Source organism: Syngnathoides biaculeatus, chromosome 17, assembly GCF_019802595.1.
Source record: "Syngnathoides biaculeatus isolate LvHL_M chromosome 17, ASM1980259v1, whole genome shotgun sequence".
In the NCBI taxonomy this organism is placed as follows: Eukaryota; Metazoa; Chordata; class Actinopteri; order Syngnathiformes; family Syngnathidae; genus Syngnathoides; species Syngnathoides biaculeatus.
In genome coordinates this window covers 10,828,307-10,844,800 of record NC_084656.1, presented here as the reverse complement: position 1 = coordinate 10,844,800, position 16,494 = coordinate 10,828,307, and the positions used below count along the sequence as shown (strand labels likewise).

The following is a 16,494-nucleotide window of genomic DNA, read 5'->3' as shown; positions in this document are numbered from 1 at the left end:
CAAATAATTGTAAGAATTTGTGGCCGATGGTATTTTTTAGAACATACCTCGCGGACGCCTCATATGCTACCATTCGCCCGCGGGCACCACGTTGGTGACCCCTGCTCTCGCTTGTGACGTGAAGTTATAATTCTTGTCAAATGTAATTTTTCTCCAAATACAAAAAAGGGCACTCAAATGAAACCTACTATATTCATGTAACATCACGTCTTTTACTGTGCAGCAGTGATATTACATTTTACTTGTAAAGAGAGCATTTTTTCATGTAATGATTTCACTTAATGACTTTTTTTTTTCCCCCTCCTAAAACCCCAACTTCATTTCACACTTAACAGATGATCCCTACAGTGCAACTTTGCATTTCAGTATGAGATCGCATGCAAAAATGTGGAGTTGATTTACGATTATTAATTGGATCATTAAGGTAGGATACATTTAAAATAAGCCTGAAACGTTCCCCCATTAGGAGGCTAAGAACAATGAAAGGTTAATCCATTGGCAAACGGTTTTCTTTGGCCCGGTCGCGTTGTTTGGCCGCGAGCGTCAGCCTTTCATGTTGATTAGTGGAACCGGGCCGTAGACCAAGAATGTGCAGGATGAGGTCCTGTATTGTCGTCATGATGAATGACTCTATCAACACCTGCAATCAGACAAGCTGACAGCGTTAACTGGGCCAAAACTTCACAAAGCCCTCCGGTGAGCATTTGGAGATTTTTAATTACTGAACGTTTGACTTTTGAAACCTCTTCATCTTCATTAAAGGTGTGGTCGATGTGGGTTGCAATATTAATGCTATCGATGTGGGTTGCAATATTAATGGTAGTCCACCCGCACTTACTACGATTGGCTAACAATGTCATTGATGTTAAGACTTTATTCACATTTCATAAAGACTTTTTTTTTTTAACAATACAATGACATAACATTCCTCAATTCTAATTCTCTTTTTTCCATGCAACTGCAAAAAAATGGACATTTGACATTATAAAAATATGACCTCATTGACTATCTTCCTAACAATCAATTGAAAAATTATCATTTTTATATGTTTAATAGTCTCGCCTCATAAAACTGGCTTTCTTCCATTTATTTATTTATTTTTAATTCTTGTAATGGAACAACGGTTCTACTAACTTTGGAAGAGCTTTCTTAGAAACGTACAGCTTATTTTATAATGCTGATTTCTTGTTACGTTCCGACTTCGTAGTGCTAGCCCAACTTATCCATTCCAATACAATTATGGCTTTTTTTAAAAACAGAATTCCCCATGAAAAAGGTCTCGAGTCTTATGAAATTACCACTTATCAATGGTACTATTCAAGACTTGTATTTTTGTACTGTACTGGATTTAAATTTCATTTGCTTTCCTGCAAAGATGAGTTACCGTTGCAGTATGTTTTGCACCATTTTTTGTCTTGAGACCATGGTTCTTTGTTTTATTTGGACCCTGACAAAATGTTTGTACTTAAGATTTCAATATTGTTACTTAAAGTTGTTTGTTTCACAGAATACGAGTCAGTTTCATTTGGACCGTGTTCAAATTTGGTGTGGATGCCAACCCTACTTAATACCTCAACATAGACCAACACTGATACGTCTGTATTCATCTTTGATGACGTTTTTGTTTACCTATAAATTTAAACTCATTCACATTTATCAGTTAGATTTCAGCTGACATTAAATAAACTTTAGCTTGACCGAATTCCATAACATGGAAAATATTAAGGATCATAAATCTATGTACAGTATCCTCAGGGTTCCACTCGACTGGAGACACCGACAGCCATTAACCTAGCGTATCATCTTTGATTAACACAATTAAAACGCACATGCTTGAACAAATATGAGCTGTTGACTTTATTCAACAGGGCCCTCCGGGAGCGGCGGGAAAAGACGGACACAAGGTGAGATTACTTTTGGAAAGGAGAGTTCAAGCGCAGTTAACGTAGCAGAGGTCCAGCATCGGCGCTGATTGTTCGCAGTCGAAGTTGCTAAATGGGATTGTGGCGCTTTGAGGGATTGTTCGTGACGTCTGCAATCCTCACAAGTGCAAACACGTTTCCTGCCCCTTGAAAATCAAAAGTGAGTCCTTAGGGGGTGAATGGTTTTGAGCGTTCAAGTGACCACTAACGTTTTCCCCATCGGCGTTAAGAAAACCATGCGCACTACTTGGCAGACGTCTGGAATATGTCGTCTTTTTTTTTTTTCCTCAGAAAGAGTTTGTCAGGGAACTGGAATAGTTTACTTCTCTTCACCTCAACAGAAAGTCAAAAGAGGCTTTAGGATGTTCCAAACTTCAAATCGCAATGTCTGTTGGCGTTTTCGAATTTTTCTCAGACACAAAATAAAGCCATTGCGCTCCCGTTTAGTGCCAAAATATTTTTTTTAATAAAAATTCTCAAAATGTGACACCTTTTTAACTGTAAAATTACAATTCTCACAAATGTACAGTATTCCCATAGAAGACTATTCTCAGAAAAATAAACATTATTTCAGGGTTTTTTAAGGCAGCCACGGATGAATATAAGAATTGTACAACTATTCGTGTAACAGTTTTTTTATTCTCGTGAAAATGACTAATCCTGTAAAATGTCTTTTTCTTCCCTATAATAGTGTGAGTATTCTTTGAACATGAGCTGTAATATCACCATTCTCATAATGTACAAATGTTTGCTCATTACGTTATGACTTTTTCTCTCCCCCGTAATATTAAAACAATTCTCGTAAGATGATTGTACTTTTTTTTTTATTTACGCTGCCGTTGTTCATAACGCAGTTGAAATTTTTTAAGGCAATTGTCATAGCACTGGAATTTTCGAAAAATACAATCTATTGAAATACATTTCTCTCCTATTACTATGATGTGACATCATTTTCCCTTCAAAAAGACAACTTTTTTCCTGATAAATGTACAACAATGTTCTTGTCAAATTTTGACATTTTCATCGTTCTAAATTTACAACTTTTTTTCCCCCCATAAAAATGGAAAATCTTATTTTCATAACATAATGCATTTTTTCCTTGTGTTACTTGTGACAATTCTAATGCCATTACACGTATTACACATAAACGAAATTTACAATCAAGTTAATTCTTATTAATGTATAAATTACAATGCATACAATCAAATGCTTTGCATGAAAAATGCATATCAGAAAAAAATATGAATACTCTGTTATCAGAAATGTGGAATGTAATAGTACTTTGGTGCTCAAATGGGCCCAGAATGTTTTTTTCTTCATCGTTGTCACTTTAGATTTTTTTTTTTGTGCGTTGAACTTTTGGGGGGGGGGGGTGCTGAACTTGTCTTGTGCAAAGACATCAAAAATGCGTCACAGAAATTAATTTAAGTCAGATTTGCAGTCATCGTGTGGAACACGTCAGTTTGATTGGGATCACATTCAAATTTCGTATTTTGATAACAGTACAATAAAAGTACTCTTAACACGACACAAAAGCTAAATTTTTTTCATTCTTAATCATCCGAATGCGCAGAATACAGGTCACAATTCTAACTCATGTTCAAATTTGGCACGTTTGCAACCGGACTTGAGATCACAACGTGTGCCAAAAATGGTTTCTTTATTGAGTTTTGATAAAGTTATGAAGTGTTTTGGAAGTGTGCCACGTTGTTTCATACCGATTTGCTGCGCTTAGCGGCTCACTATTGTGATCCAATTCAGGTGCCTGAGCCATAGACAGAATCCTTCAATTTTCCCGCAGTGGGGATGTTTGTGTGGATAGATCGGAGGGTGATGCTAATCTGTCTCTCCGAGTAACAAATCCAAACCATCTGCCAAAACACTCACAGCCCCAGCGTGACCCCCCCCCCACCTCCACCCCCACCCCCTGCAAGCCCACCAAACCACCTCAGCGGTCAGCCAAACTAGTGCTACCGTGGATCAACAGTAATTCCTCACAGTTGTGCTTACGCTCATGAGAGAGGAAAAAAAAATGAATATAATATTATGAATTCCTCTCGTGTTCTCCTTTACTCAAATTCATCTAAACTAAATATTTGTTTCTTTACCCTTCAGGGGGAGCGAGGAGCGCCCGGGCCTGTCGGACCTCCAGTAAGACAATCGCCACCTACGTCAACGTCAAATTCTTATGAAGTCTGTCGCTAAAACCAAGCGATTTTATTTCAGGGCAGCCAGCAGACAGACGCAAAAATAAACATTATTATTACAGAGGAGAAACAGTAGAGCGCATATTCTATAACTGCTTTATTTACTTTACTTTATCAGTATTAAATTTAAACTAATCTTATAAAAAAAAAATACCTTTTTTAAAATTTTCAGTTTTGGTTTTATCAAAATAAAAAATACAGTGACATGAAATTGTAATTGTATCAAATTTTTTAAATTATCTTTTTGTGCAATATATTTTTGTAAAATTTGTTGTCTTGTAAAGAAATAGTCTTGTAAACTATCATAGAAATGTCAGTTTTACTCTTCTAACATTACGTTTGTATTCTTGAAAAATGCTAATTTTATTACAATACAAATGATAAATTAAATATGGTGAAATGACAAATTTACTCAAAAAAAATTCCCATTGAATTATGTTTCCTGATAAAACAGCAATTTTATTGTCAAAGTTCCAATTTTGTTAATGTAAAATGCTATTTTTATTCATGTAAAAATTATAACTGTATTCTTTTATAAATTACCATTTTATTCTTGTGTAAAGATAACTATCCTTTTAAAACAAGAACTGTTAAAATTCTATTCATGTACAGTGAAATAAAAATTATTTTTAACTAAAAAAAAATTGTCTTCCCATGAAGTGAAAATAAAGTGTGAAAATTGAATTCCCATAGAATCACAATTAATCCTCCTAAAATTACAGTTTTATTATTGCCGAATTACTCTTCTGTGCATTTAGAATATAATTTTATTCAGTGATAAAATTACAATATTATTCTTTAAAAAATGACAATCGCATTCTCAGAAAATTCCAAATTTTCTTCATAACCAAAACACAATCTCATAAAATTGCGATTCTTTTCAGAATTATTTTTTTTTTTTTTTTTTTTTTTACATATCCAATTTAATCAGCTACTGTGTACCCTCCCTCTCATTAAGCACTTGAAAATACAATGATCAATCAATAATATTCATGTGGGTTAATCTGTTGTTGCTGTTGTTGACTTCCAGGGCCCTCCAGGCTCCTTCGACTTCCTCCTGCTGCTCATGGCCGACATCCGCAACGACATCGCCGAGCTCCAGACCAAAGTGTACGGCCGAGCACCCCTCTACCCAGGGGAGGAGCTCTCTGCGACGCCCGGCAGCTGGCGAGACAGCCAGGATGCGGGCTCCGGCGAGGACGACCGAGAGATAACACACAACAAGAGGACCCGCAAGAGGAAGCCACCGCGAAGCAGAACCGATGGCTGGGGATTCTAAATTGTCAACGTGAGGTGTAAATATATTATTATTATTATTTAACTATTTTTATTAACGTAATTCATGTATCATATGCCTTTTGGATCACAGATGTTTATTTTTCTATGGTATATGCAAGATGTTGATTTTATTTAACATCCTTCTCAAGCACAATAAAATGAAAAACCATCAATCCTTTTTTTTAATTATCCTCACATCCATTTTCTCATCTTACGGCCGTGCTACCCTGAGAACTCTCAATCTCGTCAGATCTCGGAAGCTAAGCGGGTTTGGCCCTGGTTAGTACTTGGATGGGAGACCGCTTGGGAATACCAGGTGCTGTAAGATTCTCACCCCGGCTAAAATTCAGAGGGGTCGTGTTAGGAAGGACATCCGCCGTAAAAGTGTGCCAAACAAATATGCATTCATCTCAGATGATGCACTGTGGCGACCCCTAATGGGACAAACCGAAAGGAAAAGTAGAACATCCTTACATCCATTTTCTGAGATGCTTATCAAGGGTCACGGGAGTGATGGAGTTTATCCCAGCCATCATCGAGCTGGAGGCGAGGTACATGCTTAACAGGTTGCTAGCCAATCACAGGGCACATAGAAACATTATTATTGATTTTAAATATAAAAGTCACTAAAAATAGATTTCAAATTTTGGAAACTGTAAAAGTATTTGTAATGCATGTTTTGGGGATGTGGGAGGGAACCGGAGTTCCTGGAGAAAACCCACACAGGCACATGGAGAACATGGAAACTCCACACAGGCGGGGCCGGAATTGAACCAGGGTCCTCAGAACTCTGAGGCCAATGATTTAAAGCTGCTCCACCGGGCCGCTTTATTTTATTATTTTATTTTTGAACATGTGACAAAGAGGTCAAACACTTGATAAATGAATTCCAGATATTCATCATAAAGATTGATGCCACATGTAAGATGAATCCATTGTGAAGCTTTGTTGCCACGGTAACCACATACCAACTGGTGGATGATGAAGTAAATGTTTTTATTTTTTAGGCTTGTTGACATATTTCACAGCACTTGAGTAAATCACTTAACTCCACTGACGTAATATCAGACATGTGAATCGTTCACACACTTGGGACTCTTCATTGTGCAAATGATAACAACATGACAAATATCATACGCGCGCACATACACACGTACTCACACTCCAGCCTGACCCGTAGCTGCAGAAGTGTTGTTACTCTCCTTACTGTTGTTTTCTTTATGTGCTTTACACCTATTTTTTCTTGTAAATTGGAAACGTTAGTCCTTTAAACTAAAAACTTTATTGAATGAATTAATTCATGTATTCAAGCCTGTCCTGTTCAGCTGCATGGTCTTGCAGGACGGGGGCCCTGTATCGCTTTTGTTCTGGAATAGTGTTGCCAGTTTGAAAGACTCTCGCTGCTCATTTTCAATCTGAAAGCCCATCCACAAGGGGGCCCAATCAGGGGGATGCCACTAACCTCTCAGGACCCAGGGAGGTCCCGAGCCCAACCTAAGCTACCATGACCAGTCCCAAGGGGTACAGGCACTGGACCGCTGCCACCTCCCACCCAGCAAGCCGCACCGACAGCACCACTGACGGCCACAGCATACCCACCCCAAAGACGAAATTGCAAAGACCAAAGAAGAAGTGGTGAAAAGCAATGAAGAAGAACTCACCAACAAATAAGTGGAGGACTACCACAGGAAAGAAGGGGCAGGTGGGACAAGACCGGAACAGAACAAATGTGTCAGCACCCTGCCCCTCCCCAAAAAAAGAAGACTTGGTTCCAGTCCCCCAGGGGACCCTGAATGAGATATGAATGAGCCCAATGTGTGTGGTATTTTGGAATGTAACTGAATTTTTTTTCATCAAATAAAACACTCAATGTCACGTGTTCAAAAAATATTCACATTTTTTGTCTGTTCTGGCAATATTTTTAACTTTACAAAATAAAACTTTTTCTTAAAATTATTGCATCTTACAATTCCAATTACAAAGACTTTTGCATGTATTTTTTGCCTATATATGTGCAGTTGAAGCCAGAGGTTTAAATAGTGTGCAAAAATAATATTCTTGTACTTTTCCTCCACAATTATAGTAAATTACACTTTCATCAGGTAAAAGTGTCAACTTTCATTGAAAGTAATACCTTGCTCCTGTTAAAAAACCTCGACTAGATAACTTTTTTTCTTGTAGGAATGCAACTTTATTCTCATGATGAAATCTTTTCCTAATTCTGTGATTTCATGTAAAATTTCTACTTAATTTTCAAAACAATATTTTTTTATCACAAATTGAAAAAAAAATCTGAAACATTGTCTTTTTAAAGTATGAATGCACGAGACTAATTAAGCTTTATACCCCATTAAAAAAATACGTTTTGGCAATCAAAAAAACGTTCCTTTTGCAACTTGATTAGTTAGTGTTCAGTAATCCGCCTCACAATCAAGAAAGTCCGGGTTTGAATCTCAGATGTCCCGCGTGAATTTTGCATGTTCCCCTCGTGTCAATTTTCTCTTGGGTGCTCATTTTAAAATCATATCTAAGTTAGGTTCATTAAAGAGTCTTAATTGTGTGCTTGTGAATGGTCTTTGATGTACAGGGTGTCCACAAAAAATGTATACAAACTTTAAATAATGATATTTGTACATTCTTTTACATGTTAAAAGTTATTAGAATTATAATAAATATCAAGTTTACAATTTTTTTAAAAGTGTGTATACATTATTTGGGACACCCTGTGTCAGCAGGTCAAGGTGATCCACCTCCTGTTGTTTGATAGATTGGTCACTAGAGGGAGACATTGAAACATAAAGTTTTGAATCCTTGTTCCATCGGTAGCAAATACAACTTTTAAAAAAATAATAACTCCAGATAAATACAATTGTGCCTTGACTTCATGGATGTTGGTTTATTCTGTGACGAAGCTTATAGCCTCCCCTCCCATTGAAATTCAGTGAAATGAATTCAATTCCCATTATTGTTCTTATTATTATTCAATTATTATTATTATTATTATTATTCAAGACCCCAAAACACCAGTTTTGTAATGGTTTTAATACAGCAAAGCAGAGCAAATTTATATTTCGCAGTTCATACACAAGCTTACTCAAACTACTTTACATGATTAAAACTTTAAAAAGAAACAAAGAAAGAAAGTAGCTTGTAAACATTTAAAACAAAGAGAAAAAAAATTAAAAAGTAGAATTAAAACAATGTACAGTACAAGAAATATTAAAAAGTGGAAATACACTGTTTTTTTAAAGCTTACATTTAACCTGGTTTTAAAAATAGTGACAGGGCTGACGTCACCTCGGTTTGAGACCTTTTCCATTTGTCTGCATCATAACTAAATGCTGCTTCACCAAGTTTGCTTTGGGCTCTGTGCTCCACTATTTGACCAGAACTATTAGTGATTTGAAGAGCCTCTGAATGGCGTCCAGTTCAGTGTGTAGTCCGCGTTTTGCCCGTAGCCCGCGGAGTGAGGGTGCAGCACTCCTGTGACCCTTGTAAGGATAAGCGGCTCGGAAAATGGCTGGCTAGATAGAGCAGTAGCAGAACTGGAACTGTTCTAAAGCTGACTGGAAGCCAGTGTTGGGACTTTAGAATTGGATTAATATGCTCTGACCTCTTTGTTCTGCTCAGAACCCGAGCTGCCGGTTTCTGAATGAGTTGCAGCTGTTGGATACTCTTTTGTGGGATTCCAGTCAGAAGACGATTACAATAGTCAAGTCAAATTGAAATAAAATTGTGGATGAGCTTCTTGTGGTCTGCTTGACACATGCAAGCCTTCACCCTGGATATGCTTTTCAGATGGTAAAATAACATAATTTATGTTAGATTACTATCGAAAGCCGGGTCAAACTCTATCAGAGCACCAGGTTTCCGGACATGGTCTTTGGTTTTTAAATATAGTGACTCCACTCCACTCCACTCAAAATTTAAACTCAAATTTTGGCTTCAACCCCACAGCAGAAAGACGAAACAAAACAAAACAAAACAAAAAAGTAGCACGCAATGGCTTGCAGTACTTGTGGCTCCACCATTTATTCTGTATTATTTTCAACTCAAACAGGATCTCATCCACGTTATTATACCCACAAGGCTGTGACAGGCCTCTTTTGGACTCCCTGCTATGTTGTGAGCAAGTTTTTTTTATTCCCCAAGTCATAAAAGTTTGTTGTTGTTTGACCTTTTTTTTATTTTGTTGACCTCACTCACTTTTGGAAGAAGAAAAAAATAGTTCTACTCTTAGGGGCTAAATGTCCTTGTTTTTTTCTTGAATAATGTCCTTGGGCCTGGTAAAAAGCTGTTACTGCCTTGTAGGCGTCGTTCATCACTTGTGCATCTGCAGCTTTCTAAATAGAGGTTTCAGAAAATGATGGAAATAGTCTGTGCCAGGGTCAAACTGTCATATTTTAACATTTGGTGCGATTTTTAGTAATATTTTTAACATTAGACTTCAGTGTAACTGGATTTCTTTTTCCCTTATTATTTTTATATATATATATTTTTGTAAGTTGCTTGATGGTGAACTGCATGCCGTGATAGTAAAAGTGGGCCAATTTTTTTTTTTTTTTTTTTAATAAGGAAGTGGCAATTACGCCGAATGGCCACTGCATGGAACGAAATAAGTACGCTTGCTAATTATGTAGTGCGGAGTGTGTGTGTGTGGGGGGGGGGGGGGTCAACCCATGCTGTCCCTCCTTGCATCAGCGCAAAGCACACAATAGCCCCTGCCCCAAAAAAAATCCTGACAACTGAGAAGAGTTGAATGCGAGATCTCAACGATTCCCAACTCAATTGTTTCTTTGTTCTTTTGACGTTTTCTGCACTTACTAACACATTTGAGTATAATTCCGATCCACGGGGGTCAGCAAGGTGTAAATTGGATGCCCACAAACCAATTTGCAGTAAAGGATTATGTTGTAATATTTTTAAAAGATGTACAATATATCAAAAACTGGGGATAAAAAAAAGTAATACATAAGTCACTTGCAGCGCTAGAATTTAGTTTTCATTTACAAGTTCTATTTGGGACTCTCAACATATGTTTTGTGAGCTCTCTCTCTTGTGACACTCGAAGAATCACTCAATTAAATATTCATACTGTGCATAATGTTCCAGTGGATTAAGACCACTCCACCCCACCAATACATTTTTTTTTTTTGAGACAGTTCGGTTGTATTTAGTTTTTTAACGTAATGGGCTTGCATTAAATCTTTTAGAACTGTTTGTTAGGGTTACATTTGGACATATTTTTTAAGTCATGTAGTAAAGTGAATTATCAGTTGAGTATTTCCCCCCAACATTTAAGCATAGTGTTAATGTTTCTGTGTCATACAATGATATTCAATTAAAAAAAATCTACATTTTTAACTAACACTGAGGCCTACTATGTTAGTCTGTTTTATTGTGCCTCATGGTTGGTCTGTAGTTTTTTTTTTTCGTTTTTCTTTTTTTTTTGGTGGTACTTAATGTAAAAGTTTTGAGAACCGCTACTCTGATATGATGTGGTTATGCACTTGCCTGACTTTGGTCCAGGTTCAGGTCCTACTACATATGTGCCCTGTGACTGACTGGCAACCAGTTCAAGGTGTCGCCCGCCTTTTGCTCAAAGTTTACTGGGACTGGCTCCAGCACTCTCGCAACCCTCGTGAGGATGAGCGGCTTGTAAAATTGATGGATTCTCTAATATGATTGTCATCACAAAAATCCGAGTTGGTGGCTGTTTTTTTTTTTTTTGTTTGTTTTTTGTTTTTAAACGGAAGCCATATTATTACAGGAATGTGACCTTTGTTCAGATATTCTCTTGCAATATCAAGACTTTTCTAACTATGATACAAGTGATTTTGTAAAATTACATTTCTCTAAGTATTCTCAAATTGTTTTACTTAAGTTTTTTTTTTATGTGGCTCTCGAACTTGGCAAGCCACTCTCGGTTGTCACCTGCCATTAGCGCGCCAATGTCGTCAGCATAACGATCAACACTATCCGCCTTTTCCAAGTCGCCCTTATTTGTGTAAACAAGCGACAAAACATGACATCATTGTTTACGCGTTGCGCCTTTGTATCCGTAATGAGCCCGTTTCCCGAGCGTGCGTTTGATTAAAATGGCGGCCACAGCGAAATGAAGAACTACTTTCGGAACAAGCTTATCTTGTTAGAGGAAAGTTGGCACTTCATTCTCCCTCTGCGAAAATCTCTTGTGGAAGCAATTAATCGAGGGGAAGCCTTAAAAGATTCCAAATATTTACTGAAGTGGACCCTTGTGTCCTAATTATATTCCCCCCCCCCCCCAACACCACCTCCCCTCATTATTTACCCCCCCCTCACCCCCTTGAAAAAAAAAGATGCACCCCCTGAATGGGAGAAAATTAGTGTTACCCAATTCATTAATGAATGTGTTTAGTGCGGGCGGCGAATTAAGCGCCCCAAAAATCCTCCATTCAGGGAAGATTATGATGTAAATAGAAGAGGGGGAAAAAAGAAAAATACATTGTCGCCGCTAGAAGACAGCGCTAATGCACTTCTAATGAGGTGAAAGGGACCCTTTAACATCCATCCACCCCCACCCGTGTTGAAGCAAGTATTGAGGAGTAGAGGGAGACAATAATAAGAGTTTGCAAACAGGTAAAAGAGGATTGAATGGCTCTCTTTCTGGGACTCATGGGGGGCCCCGGGGCTTTGCCAGTACAACAACACTTGGCCCTGGAAAGAAGCCCCCGTGCACACACACACACCACCACGACCTCGTGTTGTGAATGCCACAACACACACACACACGCACACACACAAACTCTCATTGAGTTATCTTTACTCGGGTTTTGTCTCGTCTAATTGGAGCTGATGAGGCCCCTAATTGGTCGCTTTTTCACAAGGCCCGCCCACTTCAAGCCTTACCAAGCATGAGCGGAGTTAATGAGAGGCCTGCAGAGTAAAAAAGAAATCTGTTTCAGCGAATGGAAGAAAGGGAAAGTTGAGGGTATCTCTTTTGAAAAGACCAGCAGGGCACATTAAAAGTTGGAGCAGGATGGTTAGGGGTAGGGGGTGTCGGTCCCCCACCACACTTGTGCGCAAAAAAAGGGGGGAACCCAGAGCTATTGTCACTCTCGCTTAAATAATGAGAGAGAAGGTCGCTCCTCAAATGAATGTCCCCAAGTCCAACAAGTAGTCTAACCCACTCCAGGACCACACTGGACCGCGTTGAAGCGAAGCCCCATCAAGGGTGGGGGGGACCCTCCTCGGGCATTGTGAAGATGGAGCATGTACAACCCTCACCGCAACTAATCATTCATTTCTGGGCATGTACAACACTCACCGCAACTAATCATTAATTTCTGTCTTTTCCTGTGTAGAAGCACTGCAATCAAACAGAATTTCACAATCGTAGGCAGCCGCCAAGTACTCCAGTTCGCCGTACATTCCGATACGCACAAAGGTGCGTGAAGGCCATTGCAGTAGAATCGTACAGTAACCCAACAATACAACTTTTCTGCCCCAAAGCCGATAATATTACGATATAGCTATTGCCCGACAATCGATATACATACAGGGGGACCTCAACTTACCATTGACCCCACCTCCATTTTTTTTCTGTATAACAGCCATCATTCTGTTTTGTTTTTGTCCTGCGCAGCGAGCAGAAATTGGAATTAGGAGCGCGAGATGATGGCAACAAACTCAGTTGAACTCACTTCCAGACGAGCGGCAGTTTGGAAGACTGAACAATTCTTCAAAAACGGGTTGCGAGCTGTTTATTGCCACTCACCATCTGCTGTGTCAAAATAAACATGAAACAAAGACATCTTGCGCACAACGCAATAGAGAGACTAACAAACAGTGTTGGGGAGTAACTACATGTACTGATACTCCAGAAATTAATAACAAAATATGTGTAATTTTAATCCATTACATTACTGATAGAAAAGGTGCAGTTAAATCACAGTTGCTTTTGGAAATATCCATGATTGCAATTTTAGTTATATTTGCAAAATAGCTGCAAAAGCTTGGAGTTTTCTTCAGAAACCAAAGCTTCTGATTGGTTGATTCTGGTCATGTGCCATCCTACTACCATCTCAAACGTAACATATTTTTTCCAAATATGACTTTGAAGCATCACCTTGTGGTGCAATATTGAGCTCGTGCAGGTGACGTCACCATTTTCACGGCCCCATATTGCCGGTCAAACAGATCTGTTCGTCAGTGTGGGGGACATTGAACCAGAGCAGAATATACAGAATGCCTGAGACTTGTTGTGTTGTTGGTTGTTACAACAGACGAGACAGATATTCAAAGAGATCATTTTATGGAATACCAGCTGAAAAGACGAGGAAAGATCGATGGATTTCGGCAATTAAACATGATGGATGGTGCCCAACCAAATACACACGACTGTGTAGCGATCGCTTCACTTCAGGTAGTAATTATTCTTCTCAATCTCAAATTCCCAAGAAGTATTTATAATGCCAAGTTGGCTCATTTGAGAACAATGGTTATTAAAAAACAAACAAAAAAAAAGACAGGGAATCATCTCCAACATACACAGAAGCGTGTTGCGGCCAACCTCTCCCAAACAGACTTTTTTTTAATGTGCATTATTCTCAAATGAGTCCAATGCACATTTAAAAAAAGAAAATTAACTATCGATCTCAGTGATGTTTACCTAGGTTAACGTGTGGCTGCAACACGCTTCCGTGTACGGGGCTGAAGCCTATCCCAGCAGTTTATTTTCTTTTTTTGAATACGCATTGGACTCATTTGAGAATAATGTAAATTATATTTAAAAAAAAAATCTGTCGGGGAGAGGTTGACCGAAGTTTAATGTGTGGCCACAACACACTTCTGTGTACGGAGGAGCCAACGCGCTCTCTTTATTTTTTTTTTTTTCCAATCATAGCTGATGAATATGAGTTTGTGTAAAACCAGGGGTCATTTATTTGAATATTGGTATTTCTATTGAAAAAAATCTGAGTGGTACCATTACTATGTGGGATTAATTCTTGATTAAGAACAGATCCAGCAACAAAGTATTTATGTGCGTCCAGAATTTTCTACGCTTTCAAACTCTTCCGTGTAAATCTCAAAAACTTACTCACCAGATACATGTGTAGATCCAGTTGTCTAAGATAACCAGAAGTGGGTTAACAGTCCAATTTCTTATCGGCGAAAACATCGACTTCGGCATTAAATACGGGTGATCTATGCCGAGTTTCTCTAATTTTTTCATTTACCTTCATTTATTATCAACTTTTAAATGTTTAACGGTATCGGACAAAAATGTGGGCATTGAGGTATAAGACATATTTTCGTTCCGTCTCCAACCGACTTAGCATTCAAGAATGCTTTGCAAGACTGTCAATATGGCCAGTCACGTGACTTCGGTGAAATAGGTGCACGAGCTCTACACTGTATTACTTTGTCTGACATTTTGTAAAATTTATATTCCTCGTCTAAATATAAAAGAACATCAACAACACAACAAGATCAGTTTCCTCTTGATAATTGTGAACTTTTATTGAAACATTCACTCATCTGGTTTGTCATATCAAGCGATATTTTTTAAAATGCGCAGAATTTGTCATTAGGTCAACAGGCTGTGCACACATAACGCATCAAGCAAATTTGTTTTTGTGTATTTGCATTTCATTGTTTTTCGCTAAGTCTTCTAACTCCATCATGATGATCTGTGGTTTTGATCCGCTTTTTAATTTTAGAGGAAACACGCAAAGGTTCTCTTGGTGCGTTCCCTCGTAATTAAATGGAAAATTTGAAAAAATTTAAACAACAACAACAAAAAAACACTTTTTGTTTAAACTATATGGACTGACAGTAGGATAATATTAAAATGATCTATTGAAAAAAAACACCCTTTGTGGCCCTATCGAATGCATCTAATTTAATTTTAATTAATTAATTTTAATTGTTATTGTATAACTTGCACTGGGTGACTGCATTGCAGGACAAGACTAACCAATCAGAAAGTGCAGTGCAGGAGCCGTGGCCGAGATGTTAATCATTCGCGTCCACAAACACACGGTGCACATATTGAACTAAAGCTACAGTACATTCAAACGGGACATCATGCCTTTGAGAATAGTTTTCAAAATGTAATCAAATGTAATTAGTTGCACGTAAAGTAGGTACAGTAAAATAACTGATTTAATAACTGGTTGTACATAAAGTAGTAACTGATGTGGTTACAATGATTTACACTTTCGGGGTAAGTTACAATCGTAACCAACTACATTTCCAAAGTAATCTTCCAAACAGTGCTAATGAATACCATTGATGTTTTGACCCTTCAAGCCACAGATGTTTAAAACACAAATGGTGCAGCAACAGAAGTAAACAACAAGGGAATTTGACAATACTCACAGCATGTATTCTTCACGACTGATATTATCACAAAACACTGAGCAGGTGTGGCAGTTTTCATACTAGTTCTACTGGACAGTAGTACAGCACAGTAATATGGTACAGTAGTTGTAGATGCACAGATTTATGTACATATTTGTGGATGTGTGTACATATATATATATTGTGTATGAATAATGTATTATTGTACTAAAATGATGTTAGAAATGAAAACTACTTTAGCTAACTGCATTAGAACTAGATAAATAAAAGAGACTAGACTAGTTTATTACTCATACTGGTTTTTAACAGCGCGACCGGCGTAACGGATTTGCGCCTTTTCTTTTCATCTTCTTCCTTCATTTGATCCCAATCGATTTGGTTTCACACATGACATGCAGCAACAACAAGCGCGTAATTGGCTGGCCAAATATTTGTGCTGGCTAACCGGGTTGAGCTTTTCACCGGCACCGCTGACCCATTAATGTCCCACCGGTTGTCATTGTGCGCGACTAAATCAATTCATTAGCACGGCTTTTGTGCTGGGAAATCCCACGTTGGCCCACAAAGGAGTGCCGGTTTAACTCCCTAATGAGAACTTGATGCCACAAAGGCACAGGGCTCTTATTTGTTTTATTCTCTAAATCCACTTATGGTTATAAACTGCACTCCAAGAGTTGACAAATAGTTTATGGTATCCAATACTGTAAAAAATATATATTTTTTGCCTTGACCAAGTCGGTTGT

At 38.1% G+C, this 16,494-nt stretch overlaps 1 pseudogene; it reads left to right on the top strand.

Annotated features, from left to right (window-relative positions):
• Positions 1–5,616: 5,616 nt before the first annotated feature.
• Positions 5,617–5,735, top strand: LOC133491297 (5S ribosomal RNA; annotated as a pseudogene).
• The last annotated feature ends 10,759 nt before the right edge of the window (positions 5,736–16,494 follow it).